At 47.1% G+C, this 19,650-nt stretch overlaps 1 protein-coding gene across 1 annotated transcript in view; it reads right to left on the bottom strand.

The window, feature by feature from the left end:
- Positions 1-19,148, bottom strand: part of RPL21 (ribosomal protein L21) — a 500,216-nt gene extending 481,068 nt beyond the window's left edge. Inside the window, exon 1 of the mRNA XM_068266995.1 lies at positions 19,134-19,148. The gene's annotated coding sequence lies outside the window, so the exon portion shown is untranslated. The remainder of the gene's footprint in view (positions 1-19,133) is intronic.
- Between the last annotated feature and the right edge of the window lie 502 nt (positions 19,149-19,650).

The raw sequence follows: 19,650 nt of genomic DNA, 5'->3' as shown, positions 1-19,650 counted from the left end.
TGGGTAGGTAATATTTCTTGCTGGGGGGGGGGGGTAGTGAGGTGCTGGGTTGGCAGTGTGCAGGGTGGGTAGGTGATATTGCTTGGTGGGTGGTGGGGGGTAAACAGGTGAGGTGCTGGGTGGGTAGGTGATATTGCTTGGTGGGTGGATGGGGGAAACCGCTGAAGTGCTGGGTGGGTAGGTGATATTGCTTGGAGGGTGGGTGGGGGAAACAGCTGAGGTGCTGTGTTGGTAGGTGATATTGCATGGTGGGTGGGTGGGGGAAAACAGATGAAGTGCTGGGTAGGTAGGTGATATTGCTTGGAGGGTGGGTGGGGGGAAACAGGTGAAGTGCTGGGTGGGTAGGTGATATTACTTGGAGGGTGGGTGGGAGAAACAGGTGAGGTGCTGGACAGGCAGCTGATATTGCTTGGTGGGTGGGGGGAAACAGGTGAGGTGCTGGGTGGGTAGATGATATTGCTTGGTGGGTGGTGGGGTGGAAACAGGTGAGGTGCTGGGTGGGTAGGTGATATTGCTTGGTGGGTAGATGGGGGAAACAGGTGAGGTGCTGGATAGGCAGCTGATATTGCTTGGTGGGTGGTGGTGGGGGAAACAGGTGAGGTGCTGGGTGGGTAGGCGATATTGCTTGGTGGGTGGTGGGGGAAACAGGTGAGGTGCTGGACAGGCAGCTGATATTGCTTGGTGGGTGGAAACAGGTGAGGTGCTGGGTGGGTAGGTGATATTGCTTGGTGGGTGGTGGGGGGTAAACAGGTGAGGTGCTGGGTGGGTAGGTGATATTGCTTGGTGGGTGATGGGGGGGAAACAGGTGAGGTTCTGGGTGGGTAGGTGATATTGCTTGGTGGGTGGTGGTGGGGAAACAGGTGAGGTGCTGGGTAGGTAGGTAATATTGCTTGGTGGGTGGTGGTGGGGAAACAGGTGAGGTGCTGGGTAGGTAGGTGATATTGCTTGGTGAGTGGGTGAGGAAACATGTGAGGTGCTGGACAGGCAGCTAATAGCGCTTGGTGGGTGGCTGGGTGGGGGGAAACAGGTGAGGCGCTGGGTGGCAGGCTTAATAATGCTAACACTCACCAGCTTCTAGTCAGCTTCACCGGAGTTCCACAGCGCGGGCTCGGCTGACAATCACTGTCCACAACTCACTCCGGCCTCCAGTCCCTGCATGCCACGTCACCATGGGGGCGGAGCTACAGTACGCTGGCCGCGGCGGGTGGAGGAGGCGGCGCTCAGCACGCATGTGAGGGAAGGCGGGAGGTGGATATGTAAATGAAGCCCGGGGGGCAGGAGGAGGCGGCGGCGCACACTGAATTTAAAAGTAAACAAAGTCTCTTTGGCCGCTCCGTCACACGTGTTTTAGCGAGCCAGAGAGCCATATGCGGAGTTCAAAAGAGCCATATATGGCTCGCGAGCCATAGGTTCCCGACCCCTGGTTTAGAAGAACTAGACAGATTCAGGGCAAGGAGAGACAATTTAAACAAAAATGCACATGTAAAGGAATGCTGGGGCTGCCTCCTTTATAGTAACTCTCTCTGCACAGAGAAAATGTATCAAACTAGGAGGAAGATTATAAAGGTGTTTTTTTTCCACTACCCTGTGAGTTACGATTTGATTCTGATCGCGAGGTACGTTAAACTAATGGAAACTGCAGCAGCAATTTCCATCAGTGCAATCTGATTGCAATGCGATTTGGACAAAGCACAATCGTCATCCTCCTGCGTTGTATGCGATTGAGCTGTACTATAAGTATAGTAGCGCAATCGCATAGTGGAAATTGAAGTGCGATTGGGATCGCAAATGTGGTTGCGATCGCATTTCATAGTGGGAAAAAAGCCCTAACCGAAATGTTTTTTTCCTGAATTAATGAAAGACTTACTAATGGCTATGCATGAGACAATGGGTATTAAGTCGGAGCAGAAATCTTTGACACCTTTGGATCAAATGTATGAGAGTTTGGCGGATCCTCATTCTCGCCTTATTCCAGTCCATGCTACTCTTAAGATTAGCATTAAGAAGGAGTGGGATAATCTAGGAAAAGGGCTTTTTGGCCTAGATCATTATCTAAATGTTATCTTTCTCCTGAAGATCAGGGTTTTGGGGAACCCCGCCTAAATTAGATCCATATTTTTCGAGGGTATCAGACAAAACTGACCTACTTTTTTGAGGATTTCTGGGAAATTTTGAATGATTTCCCTAAAGTTTGGAATGCTTCTAATTATCTAGTGGACGCTTCAGATGATACGGTTAAACTTACGGCCAGAACTACGGCATTAGTTAATTCAGCCAGAAGAGGTGTATGGGTAAAAACTTGGAATGATGACAACTTCAAAGCTCACATGCGTTGCGTTGGGGGCACGTTATGTGGCCTTAGCATCGCATCTAGCGCAACGTCTTAGTGGGAAAGAGCCCTTAAAGAGAATCTGTATCGTTAAAATCGCACAAAAGTAAACATACCAGTGCGTTAGGGGACATCTCCTATTACCCTCTGTCACAATTTCGCCACTCCTCGCCGCATTAAAAGTGGTTAAAAACAGTTTTAAAAAGTTTGTTTATAAACAAACAAAATGGCCACCAAAACAGGAAGTAGATTGATGTACAGTATGTCCACACATAGAAAATACATCCATACACAAGCAGGCTGTATACAGCCATCCTTTTGAATCTCAAGAGATCATTTGTGTGTTTCTTTCCCCCTGCAGCTATCTTCCACTGAAGTGTCAGGCTATTTCTTCCTGCAGAGTGCAGACAGCTCTGCCTGTATGTAATTCCTCAGTATGTGAAAGCCCGGCCAGCTCAGAGGAGGATTTATCCAGCTTGTAAAAGATAATAGAACAGAGAGAAGCTGCACTAATCTAAATATCACACAGGCAATGTGCAGAGAGGGGCCTGGATGGGGGAGTTCATAGCAGAACCACAACACTGAAGAACTTGGCAGCCTTCCAGACACAGGCCTGACAAGTCTGACAAGAGAGAGATAAGTTGATTTATTACAGAGATGGTGATAGTAGAACGTGCTGCAGTAAGCCAGAACACATTAGAATAGCTTTTGGAACTTGTAGGATGATAAAAAACAGGATGCAATTTTTGTTACGGAGTCTCTTTAAGGTGGTTTTTTGGAGGGATACAGAATAGAGTTCAGCCAGCCTCCTTTTCAGAATTTTTGCATTACTCCCCGCTTGCAGGACCAAATAAAGTTTTCAGCCCTACAATCGGAAGTCCTTTCCCTGTTTATAATAAAAAAAAAAAAAAAAAAAAGGTAATTCGAGAAGTACCGAAATGTCAGAGGTCAGGGATTCTATTGCCCTGTGTTTTTCTAGTAAAGGAGCTACAGGGAAATTATCGGTTCATACTAAATTTAAAGAGTCTAAACCAGAAGGTAAAATACAGAAAATTCAGGATGGATTTGATCTATTATTCATCTCTTACAGAAGGACGATTTCCTAGCCTTTCTAGACTGAAAAGATGCGTATCTTCAATTACCGATACATCTGTCTTCTCAATAATACTTAAGGTTTGCCATCCAGATGGAGGAAGAGGTAAGAATGTATCAGTTTAATGCTTTGCCCTTCGGATTATCCTCAGCTCCAGGGTTGTTTATGAAGGTAATGTCTGGGGTTCTGGCTACACTTAGACAGAGAAAAGTTAACATTTTGGGTTACCTTGATGATTTTCTGTTTTGGTGGACATCTCCCAATTCGGTAATAGATCAGATTGTTACGACAATAGTCTTACTACAAAATCTAGGTTGGATCATTAATTGGGAGAAATCTTCCTTAATTAACCACTTGAGGACCACAGTCTTTTCGCCCCTTAAGGACCAGAGCCTTTTTCTCCATTCAGACCACTGCAGCTTTCACAGTTTATTGCTCGGTCATACAACCTACCACCTAAAGGAATTTTACCTCCTTTTCTTGTCACTAATACAGCTTTCTTTTGCTGCTATTTGATTGCTGCTGCGAGTTTTAGTTTTTATTATATTCATCAAAAAAGACATGAATTTTGGCAAAAAAATGACTTTTTTAACTTGCTGTGCTGACATTTTTCAAATAAAGTAAAATTTCCTATACATTTGAGCGCGAAAGTTATTCTGCTACATGTCTTTAATTAGAAAAAAAACTATTCAGTGTATATTTATTGGATTGGGTAAAAGTTATAGCGTTTACAAACTATGGTGCCAAAAGTGAATTTTCCCATTTTCAAGCATCTCTGACTTTTCTGCGCACCTGTCAGGTTTCATGAGGGGCTAAAATTCCAGGATAGTACAAATACCCCCCCAAATGACCCCATTTTGGAAAGAAGACATCCCAAAGTATTCAGTGAGAGGCATGGAGAGTTCATAGAAGATTTTATTTTTTGTCACAAGTTAGCGGAAAATGACACTTTCTGACAAAAAAAATAGAAAAAAAAAAAGTTTCCATTTCTTCTAACTTGCGACAAAAAAAAAAATGAAATCTGCCACGGACTCACTATGCTCCTCTCTGAATACCTTGAAGTGTCTACTTTCCAAAATGGGGTCATTTGTGGGGTGTGTTCACTGTCCTGGCATTTTGGGGGGTGCCTAATTGTAAGCACCCCTGTAAAGCCTAAAGATGCTCATTGGACTTTTGGCCCCTTAGCGCAGTTAGGCTGCAAAAAAGTGCCACACGTGGTATTGCCGTACTCAGGAGAAGTAGTATAATGTGTTTTGGGGTGTATTTTTACACATACCCATGCTGGGTGGGAGAAATATCTCCGTAAATGACAATTGTTTTATTTTTTTTACACACAATTGTCTATTTATAGAGATATTTCTCCCACTCAGCATGGGTATGTGGAAAAATACACCCCAAAACACATTATACTACTTCTCCTGAGTACGGCGATACCACATGTGTGGCACTTTTTTGCACCCTAACTGCGCTAAGGGGCCCAAAGTTCAATGAGTACCTTTAGGATTTCACAGGTCATTTTGAGAAATTTCGTTTCAAGACTACTCCTCACGGTTTAGGGCCCCTAAAATGCCAGGACAGTATAGGAACCCCACAAATTACCCCATTTTAGAAAGAATACACCCCAAGGTATTCCGTTAGGAGGATGGTGAGTTCATAGAAGATTTTTTTTTTGTCACAAGTTAGCGGAAATTGATTTTAATTGTTTTTTTTCACAAAGTGTCATTTTCCGCTAACTTGTGACAAAAAATAAAATCTTCTATGAACTCACCATACTCTTAACGGAATACCTTGGGGTGTCTTCTTTCTAAAATGGGGTCATTTGTGGGGTTCCTATACTGCCCTGGCATTTTAGGGGCCCTAAACCGTGAGGAGTAGTCTTGAAACCAAATGTCGCAAAATGACCTGTGAAATCCTAAAGGTACTCATTGGACTTTGGGCCTCTTAGCGCACTTAGGGTGCAAAAAAGTGCCACGCATGTGGTACCGCCGTACTCAGGAGAAGTAGTATAATGTGTTTTGGGGTGTATTTTTACACATACCCTTGCTGGGTGGGAGAAATATCTCTGTAAATGACAATTGTTTGCTTTTTTTTACACACATTTGTCCATTTACAGAGAGATTTCTCCCACCCAGCATGGGTATGTGTAAAAATACACCCCAAAACACAATATACTACTTCTTCTGAGTACGGCGGTACCACATGTGTGACACTTTTTTGCAACCTAGGTGCGCTAAGGGGCCTAACGTCCTATTCACAGGTCATTTTGAGGCATTTGTTTTCTAGACTACTCCTCACGGTTTAGGGCCCCTAAAATGCCAGGGCAGTATAGGAACCCCACAAGTGACCCCATTTTAGAAAGAAGACACCCCAAGGTATTCCGTTAGGAGTATGGTGAGTTCATAGAAGATTTTATTTTTTGTCACGAGTTAGTGAAAAATGACACTTTGTGAAAAAAACAATAAAAATCCAATTTCCGCTAACTTTTGACAAAAAATAAAATCTTCTATGAACTCATCATACACCTAACAGAATACCTTGGGGTGTCTTCTTTCTAAAATGGGGTCACTTGTGGGGTTCCTATACTGCCCTGGCATTTTACGGGCCCAAAACTGTGAGTAGTCTGGAAACCAAATTTCTCAAAATGACTGTTCAGGGGTATAAGCATCTGCAAATTTTGATGACAGGTGGTCTATGAGGGGACAAATTTTGTGGAACCGGTCATAAGCAGGGTGGCCTCTTAGATGACAGGATGTTTTGGGCCTAATCTGATGGATAGGAGTGCTAGGGGGGTGACAGGAGGTGATTGATGGGTGTCTCAGGGGGCGGTTAGAGGGGAAAATAGATGCAATCAATGCACTGGGGAGGTGATCGGAAGGGGGTCTGAGGGGGATCTGAGGGTTTGGCCGAGTGATCAGGAGCCCACACAGGGCAAATTAGGGCCTGATCTGATGGGTAGGTGTGCTAGGGGGTGACAGGAGGTGATTGATGGGTGTCTCAAGGTGTGATTAGAGGGGGGAAATAGATGCAAGCAATGCACTAGCGAGGTGATCAGGGCTGGGGTCTGAGGACGTTCTGAGGTGTGGGCGGGTGATTGGGTGCCCGCAAGGGGCAGATTAGGGTCTAATCTGATGGGTAACAGTGACAGGTGGTGATAGGGGGTGATTGATGGGTAATTAGTGGGTGTTTAGAGGAGAGAAGAGATGTAAACACTGCACTTGGGAGGTGATCTGATGTCGGATCTGCGGGCGATCTATTGGTGTGGGTGGGTGATCAGATTGCCCGCAAGGGGCAGGTTAGGGGCTGATTGATGGGTGGCAGTGACAGGGGGTGATTGATGGGTGGCAGTGACAGGGGGTGATTGATAGGTGATTGACAGGTGATCAGTGGGTTATTACAGGGAATAACAGATGTAAATATTGCACTGGCGAATTGATAAGGGGGGGTCTGAGGGCAATCTGAGCGTGTGAGCGGGTGATTGGGTGCCCGCAAGGGGCAGATTAGGGTCTAATCTGATGGGTAACAGTGACAGGTGGTGATAGGGGGTGATTGATGGGTAATTAGTGGGTGTTTAGAGGAGAGAAGAGATGTATACACTGCACTTGGGAGGTGATCTGATGTCGGATCTGCGTTCGATCTATTGGTGTGGGTGGGTGATCAGATTGCCCGCAAGGGGCAGGTTAGGGGCTGATTGATTGGTGGCAGTAACAGGGGGTGATTGATGGGTGGCAGTGACAGGGGGTGATTGATAGGTGATTGACAGGTGATCAGTGGGTTATTACAGGGAATAACAGATGTAAATATTGCACTGGCGAATTGATAAGGGGGGGTCTGAGGGCAATCTGAGCGTGTGGGCGGGTGATTGGGTGCCCGCAAGGGGTAGATTAGGGTCTAATCTGATGGGTAACAGTGACAGGTGGTGATAGGGGGTGATTGATGGGTGATTGATGGGTAATTAGTGGGTGTTTAGAGGAGAGAAGAGATGTAAACACTGCGCTTGGGAGGTGATCTGATGTCGGATCTGCGGGCGATCTATTGGTGTGGGTGGGTGATCAGATTGCCCGCAAGGGGCAGGTTAGGGGCTGATTGATGGGTAGCAGTGACAGGGGGTGATTGACGGGTGATTGACGGGTGATTGACAGGTGATTGACAGGTGAGCAGGGGGGATAGATGCATACAGTACACGGGGGGGGGGGGGGGGGGTCTGGGGAGAATCTGAGGGGTGGGGGGGGGTGATCAGGAGGGGGCAGTGGGCAGGGGGGGGGATAAAAAAAAAAATAGCATTGACAGATAGTGACAGGGAGTGATTGATGGGTGATTAGGGGGGTGACTGGGTGCAAACAGTGGTCTGGGTGGTGGGCAGGGGGGGGTCTGAGGGGTGCTGTGGGCGATCAGGGGGCAGGGGGGGGGAAATCAGTGTGCTTGGGTGCAGACTAGGGTGGCTGCAGCCTGCCCTGGTGGTCCCTCGGACACTGGGACCACCAGGGCAGGAGGCAGCCAGTATAATAGGCTTTGTATACATTACAAAGCCTATTATACATATGTGCAGCGGCGATCCGGGTGCTAGTAACCCGCCGGCGCTTCCGAACGGCCGGCGGGTTACTACGAGCGGTGGGCGGAGCGAGTCCCCGGCGGCTGATCGCGTCACGAATGACGCGATCGCCGCATAGCCACTCCCGCAGCCGCCCCCGCCGATGGGCGTATTGCGGTCGTTTGGGCCTGGACTTTGCCGCCGCCCATCGGCTGGGGGCGGTCCTCAAGTGGTTAAATCCTACACAGATTATAAATTTTTTTTTTTTTTTTTTTTTTTTTTTTGGGCTATTTCATCAGCATATCAGACACAGGGGAAGCAATTCAATTCTATCATGGCTCATTCCACAAGAGGAATTTCGACTTCTTGGGCAGAGAGGGCAGGGGCCTCTATAGATCAGATCTGCAGAGCTGCGACCTGGTCAAGTCACAATACGTTTGTAAAGCACTATCGCCTTAATGTATCTGCCTCTGCAGGTTTATCCTTCAGAAGGAAAGTTTTGCAAGCTGTGGTCCCACCCTGAGGTTTTAACTCTTGTATATCGTCTCATCCAGGGGTGCTGTCCGAAATGACGTTCTGGGAAAGACCACTTTACTTACGGTAAAGTCTTTTCCAGTAGTCATGAGGACAGCACCCCTGCAACCCGCCCTTATTTGGGTAGGAAAGAGAAATAAATTTGTGTAAGCATCATTAAATGTCCGTGTCATCTTTGTATTAACTGAGGTACTGTGGCAGGTGTAGTATCTTATATGTGGCTGCCTATTGCTTATGCAAATTCTTCTTTTAACAGTTTCCTGTCCACAGTGGGGAGGGAGACAAGTTTCATCCAGGGGTGCTGTCCTCATGACTACTGGAAAAGACTTTACCGTAAGTAAAGTGGTCTTTTTGCAACATGGTCAAAGGAAAAAAAATGTTCTTTCCGATGTGAAGATTAAAAACATGATCACACGATGATTTTCAAAGGAATTTTTGCCTGAAAGTCGAATTTTACATTATTTTCACAAAAATGAATACAAAAAGAATATCTGCGTTTTCGCTCATCACTATTCCAGACAAATTAGAGAATGCCCCTATGAAATGTAGGGGCATATTTATAAAGTGGTGTCAGGCCTCGTTCACACTATAAGCATTGCCGCATGCATTTTAGAAACGCATACGCTGTGCGGCAGGCAAGAACATTAGCAGTCCACAGACTGCACTGTCTGATGTTTACACTTTGGGGTTGATTCACTAAACCGTGCTAAGTCATAGCACGGTCGTACTAGCGTTTTGCATGCATTATAATGCGCGTAACGGTTTACACGCACAAACGTGAATTTTCACAGGAAAACGCACATTTTAGTGCGCAAAATGCAGCGTTTGCATGCGAAAATTCGCATTTGTGTTGCATAAACCGTTACGCAAATAAAATAAAATAAACCAATTTTCCAATTGATTTCAATGAGAAAATTGAAACCACTTCCATATGGTCGCCGGGCTGAGGTAGCTCAATGACAGATCAACAGTGACTGTCCAGCTGATCGAATCTGGTCTGTCCACAATGAAGCAACGACCTTATTATCTTTGGTGTGCTACCCCCACCCCCCCCCCGAGACACTCATGTAGCCGCCGGTCATTGCTTCATTGTGATATGCAAGCCCCTTCACCACGGCAAGGTACTGATCACAAAGGGTAATGGACACATGTACATGCCTTTTGTTTTGTTGTTGCAGCTGCAGTACAGCTAGAAAAATTAGGCAGGCATGTACATGCACCAGAAAAATTACTATAGCGGCCACTGCTAGCAACAGCCTTAAAACAATCAAGAATCCGCCTGGAGTCCTGGACCCTGTTGGTGGTGGCGGAGAAGGCATTCAAGCGGCCTGCAGGCAGAGATGCTGTGTGGGAAGCAACTTAGTCATGGGGCAGGCAGTCACACAGCGTGCAGGCAGAGATGCTGTGTGCGGGGACTGACTTAGTCTTCGGGCGGGCAGTAGCCCTCCGGGATCCATGTCTCATTCATTTTGATAAAGGTGAGGTACTGAACACTTTTTTGACTTAGGCGACTTCTCTTCTCACTGACAATGCCTCCAGCTGCGCTGAAGGTCCTTTCTGACAGGACACTTGAGGCAGGGCAAGACTCTTCCTCCTCCTCCCCCTCTGTGCTGCCACAGGTGTTGTGGAATCATCTGATTCTGCTGAGAATTGATCCCACAATTCTTTCTCCTGTTCGTGTTCACATTTCTCTACCGCTTGATCCACCATTCTACGCAGGACACGCTCCAGAAAGAAAGCATATGGGATCAAGTCGCTGATGGCACCTTCACTGCAACTCACCAGGTTTGTAACCTCCTCAAAGCCTCATGAGCCTGCAGGCATTTTGCATCAGTGTCCAGTACTTCGACCAGAACATCCCCATCTCCCCAGACTGTGTCTTTTGACTGTAGTTGTAGAGATACTGTTTGACGGCTTTCTCCGGTTGTAGCAGGCGGTCAAACATCAGGAGGGTCGAATTCCAGCGAGTCTGGCAATCGCAAATCAAGCATCTCACCGGCAAGTTGTTTCTCCGCTGAATATCGGCAAAGTGTACCATGGCCGTGTAAGACCGCCTGAAATGCCCACACACCTTCCTGGACTGCTTTAGGACATCCTGTAAGCTTGAGTACTTAGACACAAATCTCTGAATTACGAGATTGAGCACATGTGCCATGCAGGGTACATGTGTCAACTTTCCCAAATTCAAAGCCGAAATGAGATTGCTGCCATTGTCACACACCACGTTGCCAATCTCCAGTTGGTTCGGGGTCAGCCACTGATCCACCTGTTTGTTCAGAGCAGCCAGGAGAGCTGCTCCAGTGTGACTCTCCGCTTTGAGGCAAGCCATGTCTAAGATGGTGTGACACCGTCGTACCTGGCATGCAGCATAGGCCCTGGGGAGCTGGGGGTGTGTAGCTGGATAGGAGATCACAGCACCAGAAGAGTTGTGCTACCACTCAGCCAAGGAGAAGGAGGAGGATGATAGCGAAGAGGAGGTGGCAGCAGGCCTGCCTGCAAGCTGTGGAGGTGTCACAAGTTGGTCCGCTGCACAGCCACGTACTCCCTGCTTGCCATCGGTCACCAGGTTGACCCAATGGGCTGTGTAAGTAATGTACCTGCCCTAACCGTGCTTGGCAGACCAGGCATCCGTGGTCAGATGGACCCTTGACCCAACGCTGTGTGCCAGAGATGACACCACTTGCCTTTATACTTCCCGGTACAGTTTGGGTATTTCCTTTTTTGAGAAATAATTGCGGCCTGGTATCTTCCACTGCGGTATCCCAATAGCCACACATTTTTGGAAGGCCTCGGGGTCCACCAGCTGGTTTGGTAACAGCTGGAGGGACAACAGTTTCGACGAAGCCAGCTGTCAGATGCCGGGCAAGGGGGTGACTGGCAGATATTGGCTTCTTCAGCTCAAAGATTTCCCTCACGGACACCTGGCTACTGCTGTGGGCAGAGGAGCAGGAGCCGCTCAAGGTGAGAGGCGGAGTGGAGGAGGTTGGCTGTGATTGTGAAGGTGCAAGGGAGAAAGCAGCTGAAGAAGATGATGCATCTAAAGGAGGAAGAGGAGAAGGAGGGTGGCTTTGCTTTTGTGTGCTGCTTTTGCTCAGGTGGTCTTCCCATTGCAGTTTGTGCCTTTTCTGCATGTGCCTTCGTAAGTCAGTTGTCCCTACGTGGGTGTTGGCCTTTCCACAGCTCAATTTCTGGTGGCAGAGAGTACAGATGGCATTGCTCTGATCTTTGGCATACATACTAAAAAATGTCCACACCGCTGAGCCACCCTGGGGTATGGGCACTATGGTGGTGTCGGCAGCTGACTTTAAAGGGCATGTTGGCTGGCTGTCCATAGGTGGCGATACATGGCGCCGGACACTGCCACCAGCAGTTTCTGATGACGAGCTCCCCCAACTTCTTTCAGCAACTCATCTCCTCCTACTCCTCTCTGACTCCCCCTCTGAACTGTCCCCTTGGTCAACGTGTCTCTAAGGATACCACGTGGCAGTATCATAATCATCCTCCAAAGCTTCGCTTGTATCAGACACCTCCAAAACTGCACCAACAGCAGGTACTTCACCATCCTCCTCCTCACGCCTTACATCCATAGTGTCGCCTAACTCAGACATATGAGGTGGTGTAATTTGCTTAGTGCCTTCATCTTGTTTTAACAATAATGGCTGTGAATCAGTGATTTCCCCTCCAAATAACTCCTGCAAAGTGTCGAATGTAGCGGACGCGGTACTTTGAGTAGCGCTGGTGAATGCGGAAGATGAGGCGTTCTGTGTTAAATAGTCAACCACGTCCTGACAATCTTGGGAGTTGATGTGACGTGCCTTCTTCTGAGCACTGTACTTTGGTCTAGGGCCGCACAAAATCACGTCAGCACGACCTCGAACAGACCTGCCGGGTGGCCTGCCTCTGGGTCTGCCTTTGCCTGTTGTTTTGTCCATATCGGGGGATGAAGTGAAAGGTATGCACTGACTTGACTAATACAATGTGAAGTCACACTGGTACAGTGAAAGGTAGCAGTAACTGGTATTACAATACAATGTGCAGCTGTCACACAGGTGCGGTTAACAGGTATGCACGAACTGGTATACTAAACAGCGTGCAGTCACACAGATGCAGTGAATAGGTATGTTACACACAGGTACCGTGAACAGGTGCAATGACTGGTGGTATATTACACTGCTTGTGCTCACGTAGGTAGGTAGGTAGGAGCACTGAACAGTGAACAGGTGCAGTGACTGGTGGTATTAACAATCCGTGCGCTCACGTAGGTATAGGTAGGTAGGTGCACTATACAGTGAACAGGTGAAGTGATTGGGATTACAAATGTGCAGCTGCTTGTCACACACACACACACACACACAGGTACCGTGAACAGGTGCAATGACTGGTGGTATTAACAATGCGTGTGCTCACGTAGGTATAGGTAGGTACAGTGGGTTGCAAAAGTATTCGACCTCCTTGAAGTTTTCCACATTTTGTCATATTACTGCCACAAAAATGAATCAATTTTATTGGAATTCCACATGAAAGACCAACACAAAGTGGTGTACACATGAGAAGTGGAACAAAAATCATACATAATTCCAAACATTTTTTACAAATCAATAATTGCAAAGTGGTGTGTGCATAATTATTCGGCCCCCTTTGATCTGAGTGCAGTCAGTTGCCTATAGACATTGCCTGATGAGTGCTAATGACTAAATAGAGTGCACCTGTGTGTAATCTAATGTCAGTGCAAATACATTTGCTCTGTGAGGGCCTCAGAGGTTGTCTAAGAGAATATTGGGAGCAACAACACAAGTCCAAAGAACACACAAGACAGGTCCAAGACAGGTCAGGGATCAAGTTATTGAGAAATGTAAAGCAGGCTTAGGCTACAAAAAGATTTCCAAAGTCTTGGACATCCCAAGGAGCACTGTTCAAGCGATCATTCAGAAATGGAAGAAGTATGGCACAACTGTAAACCTACCAAGACAAGGCCATCCACCTAAACTCACAGGCCGAACAAGGAGAGCGCTGATCAGAAATGCAGTCAAGAGGCCCATGGTGACTCTGGACGAGCTGCAGAGATCTACAGCTCAGGTGGGAGACTCTGTCCATAGGACAACTATTAGTCATGCACTGTACAAAGTTTGCCTTTATGGAAGAGTGGCAAGAAGAATGGCATTGTTAACAGAAAGCATAAGAAGTTCTGTTTGCAGTTTGCCACAAGCCATGTGGGGGAAACAGCAACCATGTGGAAGAAGGTGCTCTGGTCAGATGAGACTAAAATTGAACTTTTTGGCCAAAATGCAAAACGCTATGTGTGGCAGAAAACTAACACTGCCCATCACTCTGAACACACCATCCACACTGTCAAATATGGTGGTGGCAGCATCATGCTCGGGGGGTACATCTCTTCAGCAGGGACAGGGAAGCTGGTCAGAGTTGATGGGAAGATGGATGGAGCCAAATACAGGGCAAACTTGGAAGAAAACCTCTTGGAGACCGCAAAAGACTTGAGACTGGGGCGGAGGTCCACCTTCCAGCAGGACAATGACCTAAACATAAAGCCAGGGCAACAATGGAATGGTTTAAAACAAAACATATCTATGTGTTAGAATGGCCCAGTCAAAGTCCAGATCTAAATCCAATCGAGAATCTGTGGCAAGATCTGAAAACTGCTGTTCACAAACGCTGTCCATCTAATCTGACTGAGCTGGAGCTGTTTTGCAATGAATAATGGGCAAGGATTTCAGTCTCTAGATGTGCAAAGCTTGTAGAGACATACCCTAAAAGACTGGCAGCTGTAGTTGCAGCAAAAGGTAGTTCTACAAAGTATTGACTCAGGGGGCCGAATAATTACGCACACCCCACTTTGCAGTTATTTATTTGTAAAAAATGTTTGGAATGATGTATTATTTTTGATCCACTTCTCACATGTACACCACTTTGTATTGGTCTTTCATGTGAAATTCCAATAAAATTGATGCATGTTTGTGGCAGTAATGTGACAAAATGTAGAAAACTTCAAGGGGGCCGATTACTTTTGCAACCCACTGTAGGTGCACTGAACAGTGATCAGGTGCAGTGATTGGGATTACAAATGTGCAGCTGCCTGTCACACACACACACACACACACACACACACACACACACACACACACACACACACACACACACACACACACACACACACACACACACACAGGTACCGTGAACAGGTGCAATGACTGGTGGTATTAACTATGCGTGCGCTCACGTAGGTATAGGTAGGTAGGTGGGTGCACTGAGCAGTGAACAGGTGCAGTGATTGGGATTACAAATGTGCAGCTGCCTGTCACACACACAGGTAGTCACTGAATGTGCTGGGCCTGGCAGTGGCACAGTAGGAATTACCAAGGCTGTCTATGCAACACAAGTTTCTGTGGGACACACACACACACACACACACACACACACACAAAAATAGATCACAAGAACAAGATTAGCTCTCAAAAGAGCTGTTGGGGTGCTTTTTTAGCAATAAGAATCAGCAAGGAGCAAGCTAACAAGCCTACAAGAGCCTAACTAATCTTTCCCTATAGCTCTCTGCAGCAGCAGCTCTCCCTTCTCTAATTACTGCAAGCACACGAGTGAGTCCAATGCCTGATGCTGCCTGCCTTTTATAAGGGGAGGGGGGGGGGGCTCCAGGAGGGAGTGTAGCCTGATTGGCTACAATGCGCCTGCTGACTGTGATGTAGAGGGTCAAAGTTGACCCTAATGATGCACTATGGGGGCGAATCAAACTTTCAAAAAAGTTTGCGGTTCTCCGTGATCGCGAACCCCAGAAGTTCGCTGGTTCCCGTTCGCCGGCGAACCGTTCGGGCCATCTCTACAAGTAGTGCACTTACTAATTACCACATAAAATGTGCATATAAAAATGTTATCTCAGGATCCTCCAGCGTCTCTCAGTGAGATAAAATTTTTACATGCACATTTTATATGGAAATTTGTAAGTGCACTACTTATTATATGTGTTATTAATAAAACGGAATTACGCTATGGGCAACCTTGTTTGAGTCTTAGGACCATTACTTGTGGAGGATTGGAATTGTTGGCATAGAAAGCGCAGAATTGCTGGTCATGTCACCTGTCGGCGCCCGCTTCTGGTGAGAGTCCTGTGTGCTTATGTGGTGGAGGCATGCTGGGTGATATAGCTGGAAGTTGGGAACACTGGTGGCAACACAAGCTATATGATAAAACGGTATTACACTATTGCTGTTTATTTGTTTCTTTTTCACATACATGGAACTCTGAGGAGCCTGGTGTGACACATGCAGGAGAGATACTGGCAAGGCCAAAAAACGTGTTTGCTGATCTGGAAGGGTTGGCCACTTTATCCGGTGAGCGTAGTGTTACTATATTCAGCATCATGGGAAGTTTATGAAGATTGCATGTTGGGACGGCACTGAGTGGAGAAGTGTTTTTGCTAATATATGTGGACTTTTTTTGTTTATGGACAGAACTTTATAATGGTCATAGTATGATACACATATATATGTGGATGTGAAGCCTTCTTTTACCCCTTTCTTCTAGAATCTGTTGAGCGCTCTACTTTATTTGAACCAATAAAACAGTGTAAACTTAAAAAGTAGATTTAAACATAAAATAAAACTGTGGAATATCTTAAAGGAGTCATCAGGCAATCCTAAAGAAAATAAGTGCTACTCCCCAGGGGCTTCCTCCAGCCCCAAGCTCCCAGCATGTCCCTCGCCGCAGCTCTCCTTTCAGTCATTCACCGCAGCTCCGTCCCGGTCCCCGGCAATGACGTTAGAGCGACCTCCAGGTCGGCCTGTACTGCGCCTGCATAAGTGGCGCTGTCAATCACCGCCACACGGGCCGGAGCAGAGTCTTCTTTGGCCCACGTGGCGGTGATTGACAGTGCCGCTCGCGCAAGCGCAGTACAGGACGACCTGGAGGTCGCTCTGAGGTCATTGCCGGGGACCGGGACGGAGCTGCGGCGAACGACTGAAGGGAGAGCTGCGGCGGGGGACAGGCTGGGAGCTTGGGGCTGGAGGAAGCCCCTGGGGAGTAGCACTTATTTTCTTTAGGATTGCCTGATGACTCCTTTAGGTCATTTTTAGGAGAATGAAGATAGATACAATCATTTATTTCATTAGTTTATTTTCGCCTCGAGTGTCCTTTAACTGTTCCTTTAGAGGAGCTCACAATCTAATTCCTACCATAGCTGTATGTCTATGTATGTATTGTGTAGTGCATGTATTATAGTCCAGGGCCAATTTAGGGGAAGCCAATTAACTTATCTGTATGTTTTTGGGATATGGGAGGAGACCAGCGTGTCCGGAGAAATCCCACACAGACACGGGGGGGGGGGGGGGGGGGACATACAGGAGTTGGACAAAATAATGGATACCACCTAACATTTTGACATCATAATCTTTGAACATGTTTTCAGCAATCAAAACTTGACATATGTTAAATTTTTTTGTTTATTATTTTTGTTATTTGATATGTTTAATTAAAATAATTGTTTTTTACAGATATTTAAACAAAAGTTGGTTGTAATTTATAAAAATGGCAGATCTCTCAGACTTTCAATGAGAGGCCAAATTTTTGGTGCTCGTATGGCAGGCGCTACTGTAACAGAAACTGCCCGAATGCTTGGCATTTCAAGAGGTACTGTCTCAAAAGTAATGACTGCCTTTGAAAGAGAATTAAAAACGTCCTCAGCAAAGCACAGTTGTGGCCGAAAGTGGAAGTTGTCTGAGAGAGACCGTCGGACTCTAAATGGAATTGGTAGAAAAGCTCGCAAGACCATGGCTCCTAAAATCACTGCAGAGCTGTATGAACACCTACAGAACCCAGTTGCCACAAAAACTGTTCGTCGGGAGCTGCACAAATCTGGATTCCATGGAAGAACTGCAATTAGAAAACCTCTGCTCTCAAAGACAAATGTTTCAAATGTTTAGAGTGGTGTTGAAACCACCAGAATTGGTCCCTCGAGCAGTGAAAAAAATGTGATTTTCTCTGATGAATTATCGGTTACCTTATTTCCGACCTCCGGCTGAGTGTACGTTTGGAGACAGCCGAAAGAAGCATTTCATCCAGACTGCCTTCTCCCGACCGTAAAAGGGGTTCTGTGATGATCTGGAGTGCTATTTCTTGGAAATCAGCTGGGCCAATTATTTCCCTTCATGGAAGAATTAACAGCCAAAACTATTTAGGAATTTTGGGCAACCAAGTTCATCCTATGGTTCAAGAACTGTTTCCGGAGGGGAATTGTAACGATCTGTGTCAGCACGCAGAGAGAATCTGATTATTGGTGATCTGCAGTATCACCAAGAATACAGATATATACCTGATTATTGATGATCTGCAGAATCACCGATAATACAGATATATTGCTAACCTCTGGACACCTATATAGTGTGAGTGTTTGGTGCAACAGTAATAACTTTGAGTGAGGACCACCCGAGGAGCAGGTGGTCCTTGGCAGTATGAGAAATACCTCCCTTTGGAAGTGCAGAGATCTTGCAGCAGCCTGAGACATCCAAGGGGCGGAGTCCCAGGCTGAGTAGCAAGAAGACCCGGTGACTAGTGACCCCTGGAAGATGGGCGTCACCAGCAGGTCTGGAGAATAACACAAATGATAATACAGTTCCCTAGTCTTGAGTGCGAGGTCCGTGGTCTCAGCACCCTGGAACTAGTCTGGAGTATAACACAAATGATCATACAGTTCCCTAGTCTTGGATGCGAGGTCCGTGGTCTCAGCACCCTGGAACTAGTCTGGAGTATAACACAAATGATAATACAGTTCCCTAGTCTTGGATGCGAGGTCCGTGGTCTCAGCACCCTGGAACTAGTCTGGAGTATAACACAAATGATAATACAGTTCCCTAGTCTTGGATGCGAGGTCCGTGGTCTCAGCACCCTGGAACTAGTCTGGAGTATAACACAAATGATAACATAATAATAATAACAGAAGTAATCTGGCTCAGTGTGAATTCCCAGGTCCTCCCGGTTCTAACACACTGTTGGATCTGACTAAGGTCTGAGTGCTTCCACATAAGTGTTCGCAATGGCAGACAACCAGCAACTGACAAGCAAGCTGTATATATAGTTGCAGGACTCTGCCGCCCCGCCCGAGCCACTCAGCCAATCAGGAGTCCAGCAGGAATCAGCTGATCGTCCTGATCAGCTGATACATCTGCTAGTATAAAAGGTCTGGCTTCTGACGAGCGCGCGCGTAGCTCCTCAGCCTGTATGGACTAAGAGACCCAGCCACACCAAACGCACGCTGCTGTGGACAAACCGCCGCATTGGACGCGGAAACAGCCGCCTTGCTGCCAGTACACGTGGCGACTTTTACGCGTTTTCTCACAGGAATGCCATCTTTCAAGATGATAATGCCCCAATCCATACAGCTAGAATTGTTAAAGAATGGCACAAGGAGGGGGGCGGAGCATGCCATGGACGGGTAAGGACGTGTGGACGCTGAGCTCCCGACCACACACTGGAATATAACCGGTTTCACTACCCTCTTTCTTTATACCGTGAGCCCACCGGGGTATGGCTAGCAATCCTAAACGGCAAGGCAGGCGACGGAAGACTCAGAAGACCGAGAAAGGCCCCTTAGACAACTTTTTCTCCCAGCGTGTCACCCGGAGCAGTACCTCCAAGATGGCGGACACGCCGGCTTCAGGCCCTTCTCCAACCAGCTCCCCGAGCACCTCGGATAGAACATCGGCATTGGAGGAGATGTGGGCATATCTGAAGGGTATGCCCACTAAAGAGGACATGCTTCAGCAAACCGAGCAGATTGTACGCTCTACCAGGGAGGAGATTGCCGCGTTGAGAACGGACATTGCAGCTACGACACAGCGGGTCACAGGCCTGGAGGCCATGGTAAGAGATCTGCAGGCAGACGTGGCTTCCCTAAAAGAATCCAGGGATAAGCAGTCCCTTCTTCAAGGCCATATGCGCACTCAGCTCGAGGATTTACAGAATCGGAGCCGGCGCAACAATGTGCGAGTACGGGGACTCCCAGAAGCCACGAGACAGGAGAATCTCCAATCCTCCCTGCAGGCTATTTTCAATGGCCTGTTAAACAGACCAGTTGACACCATTATTAAAATGGACAGGGTCCACCGGGCGCTGCGCCCTTTACCTCGCAATGCTGAACCCCCCCCC

Source organism: Hyperolius riggenbachi, chromosome 2 (assembly GCF_040937935.1).
Source record: "Hyperolius riggenbachi isolate aHypRig1 chromosome 2, aHypRig1.pri, whole genome shotgun sequence".
NCBI lineage: Eukaryota > Metazoa > Chordata > Amphibia > Anura > Hyperoliidae > Hyperolius > Hyperolius riggenbachi.
The sequence above is the reverse complement of the archived record's forward strand: the minus strand, read 5'-3'. Positions and strand labels throughout refer to the sequence as shown.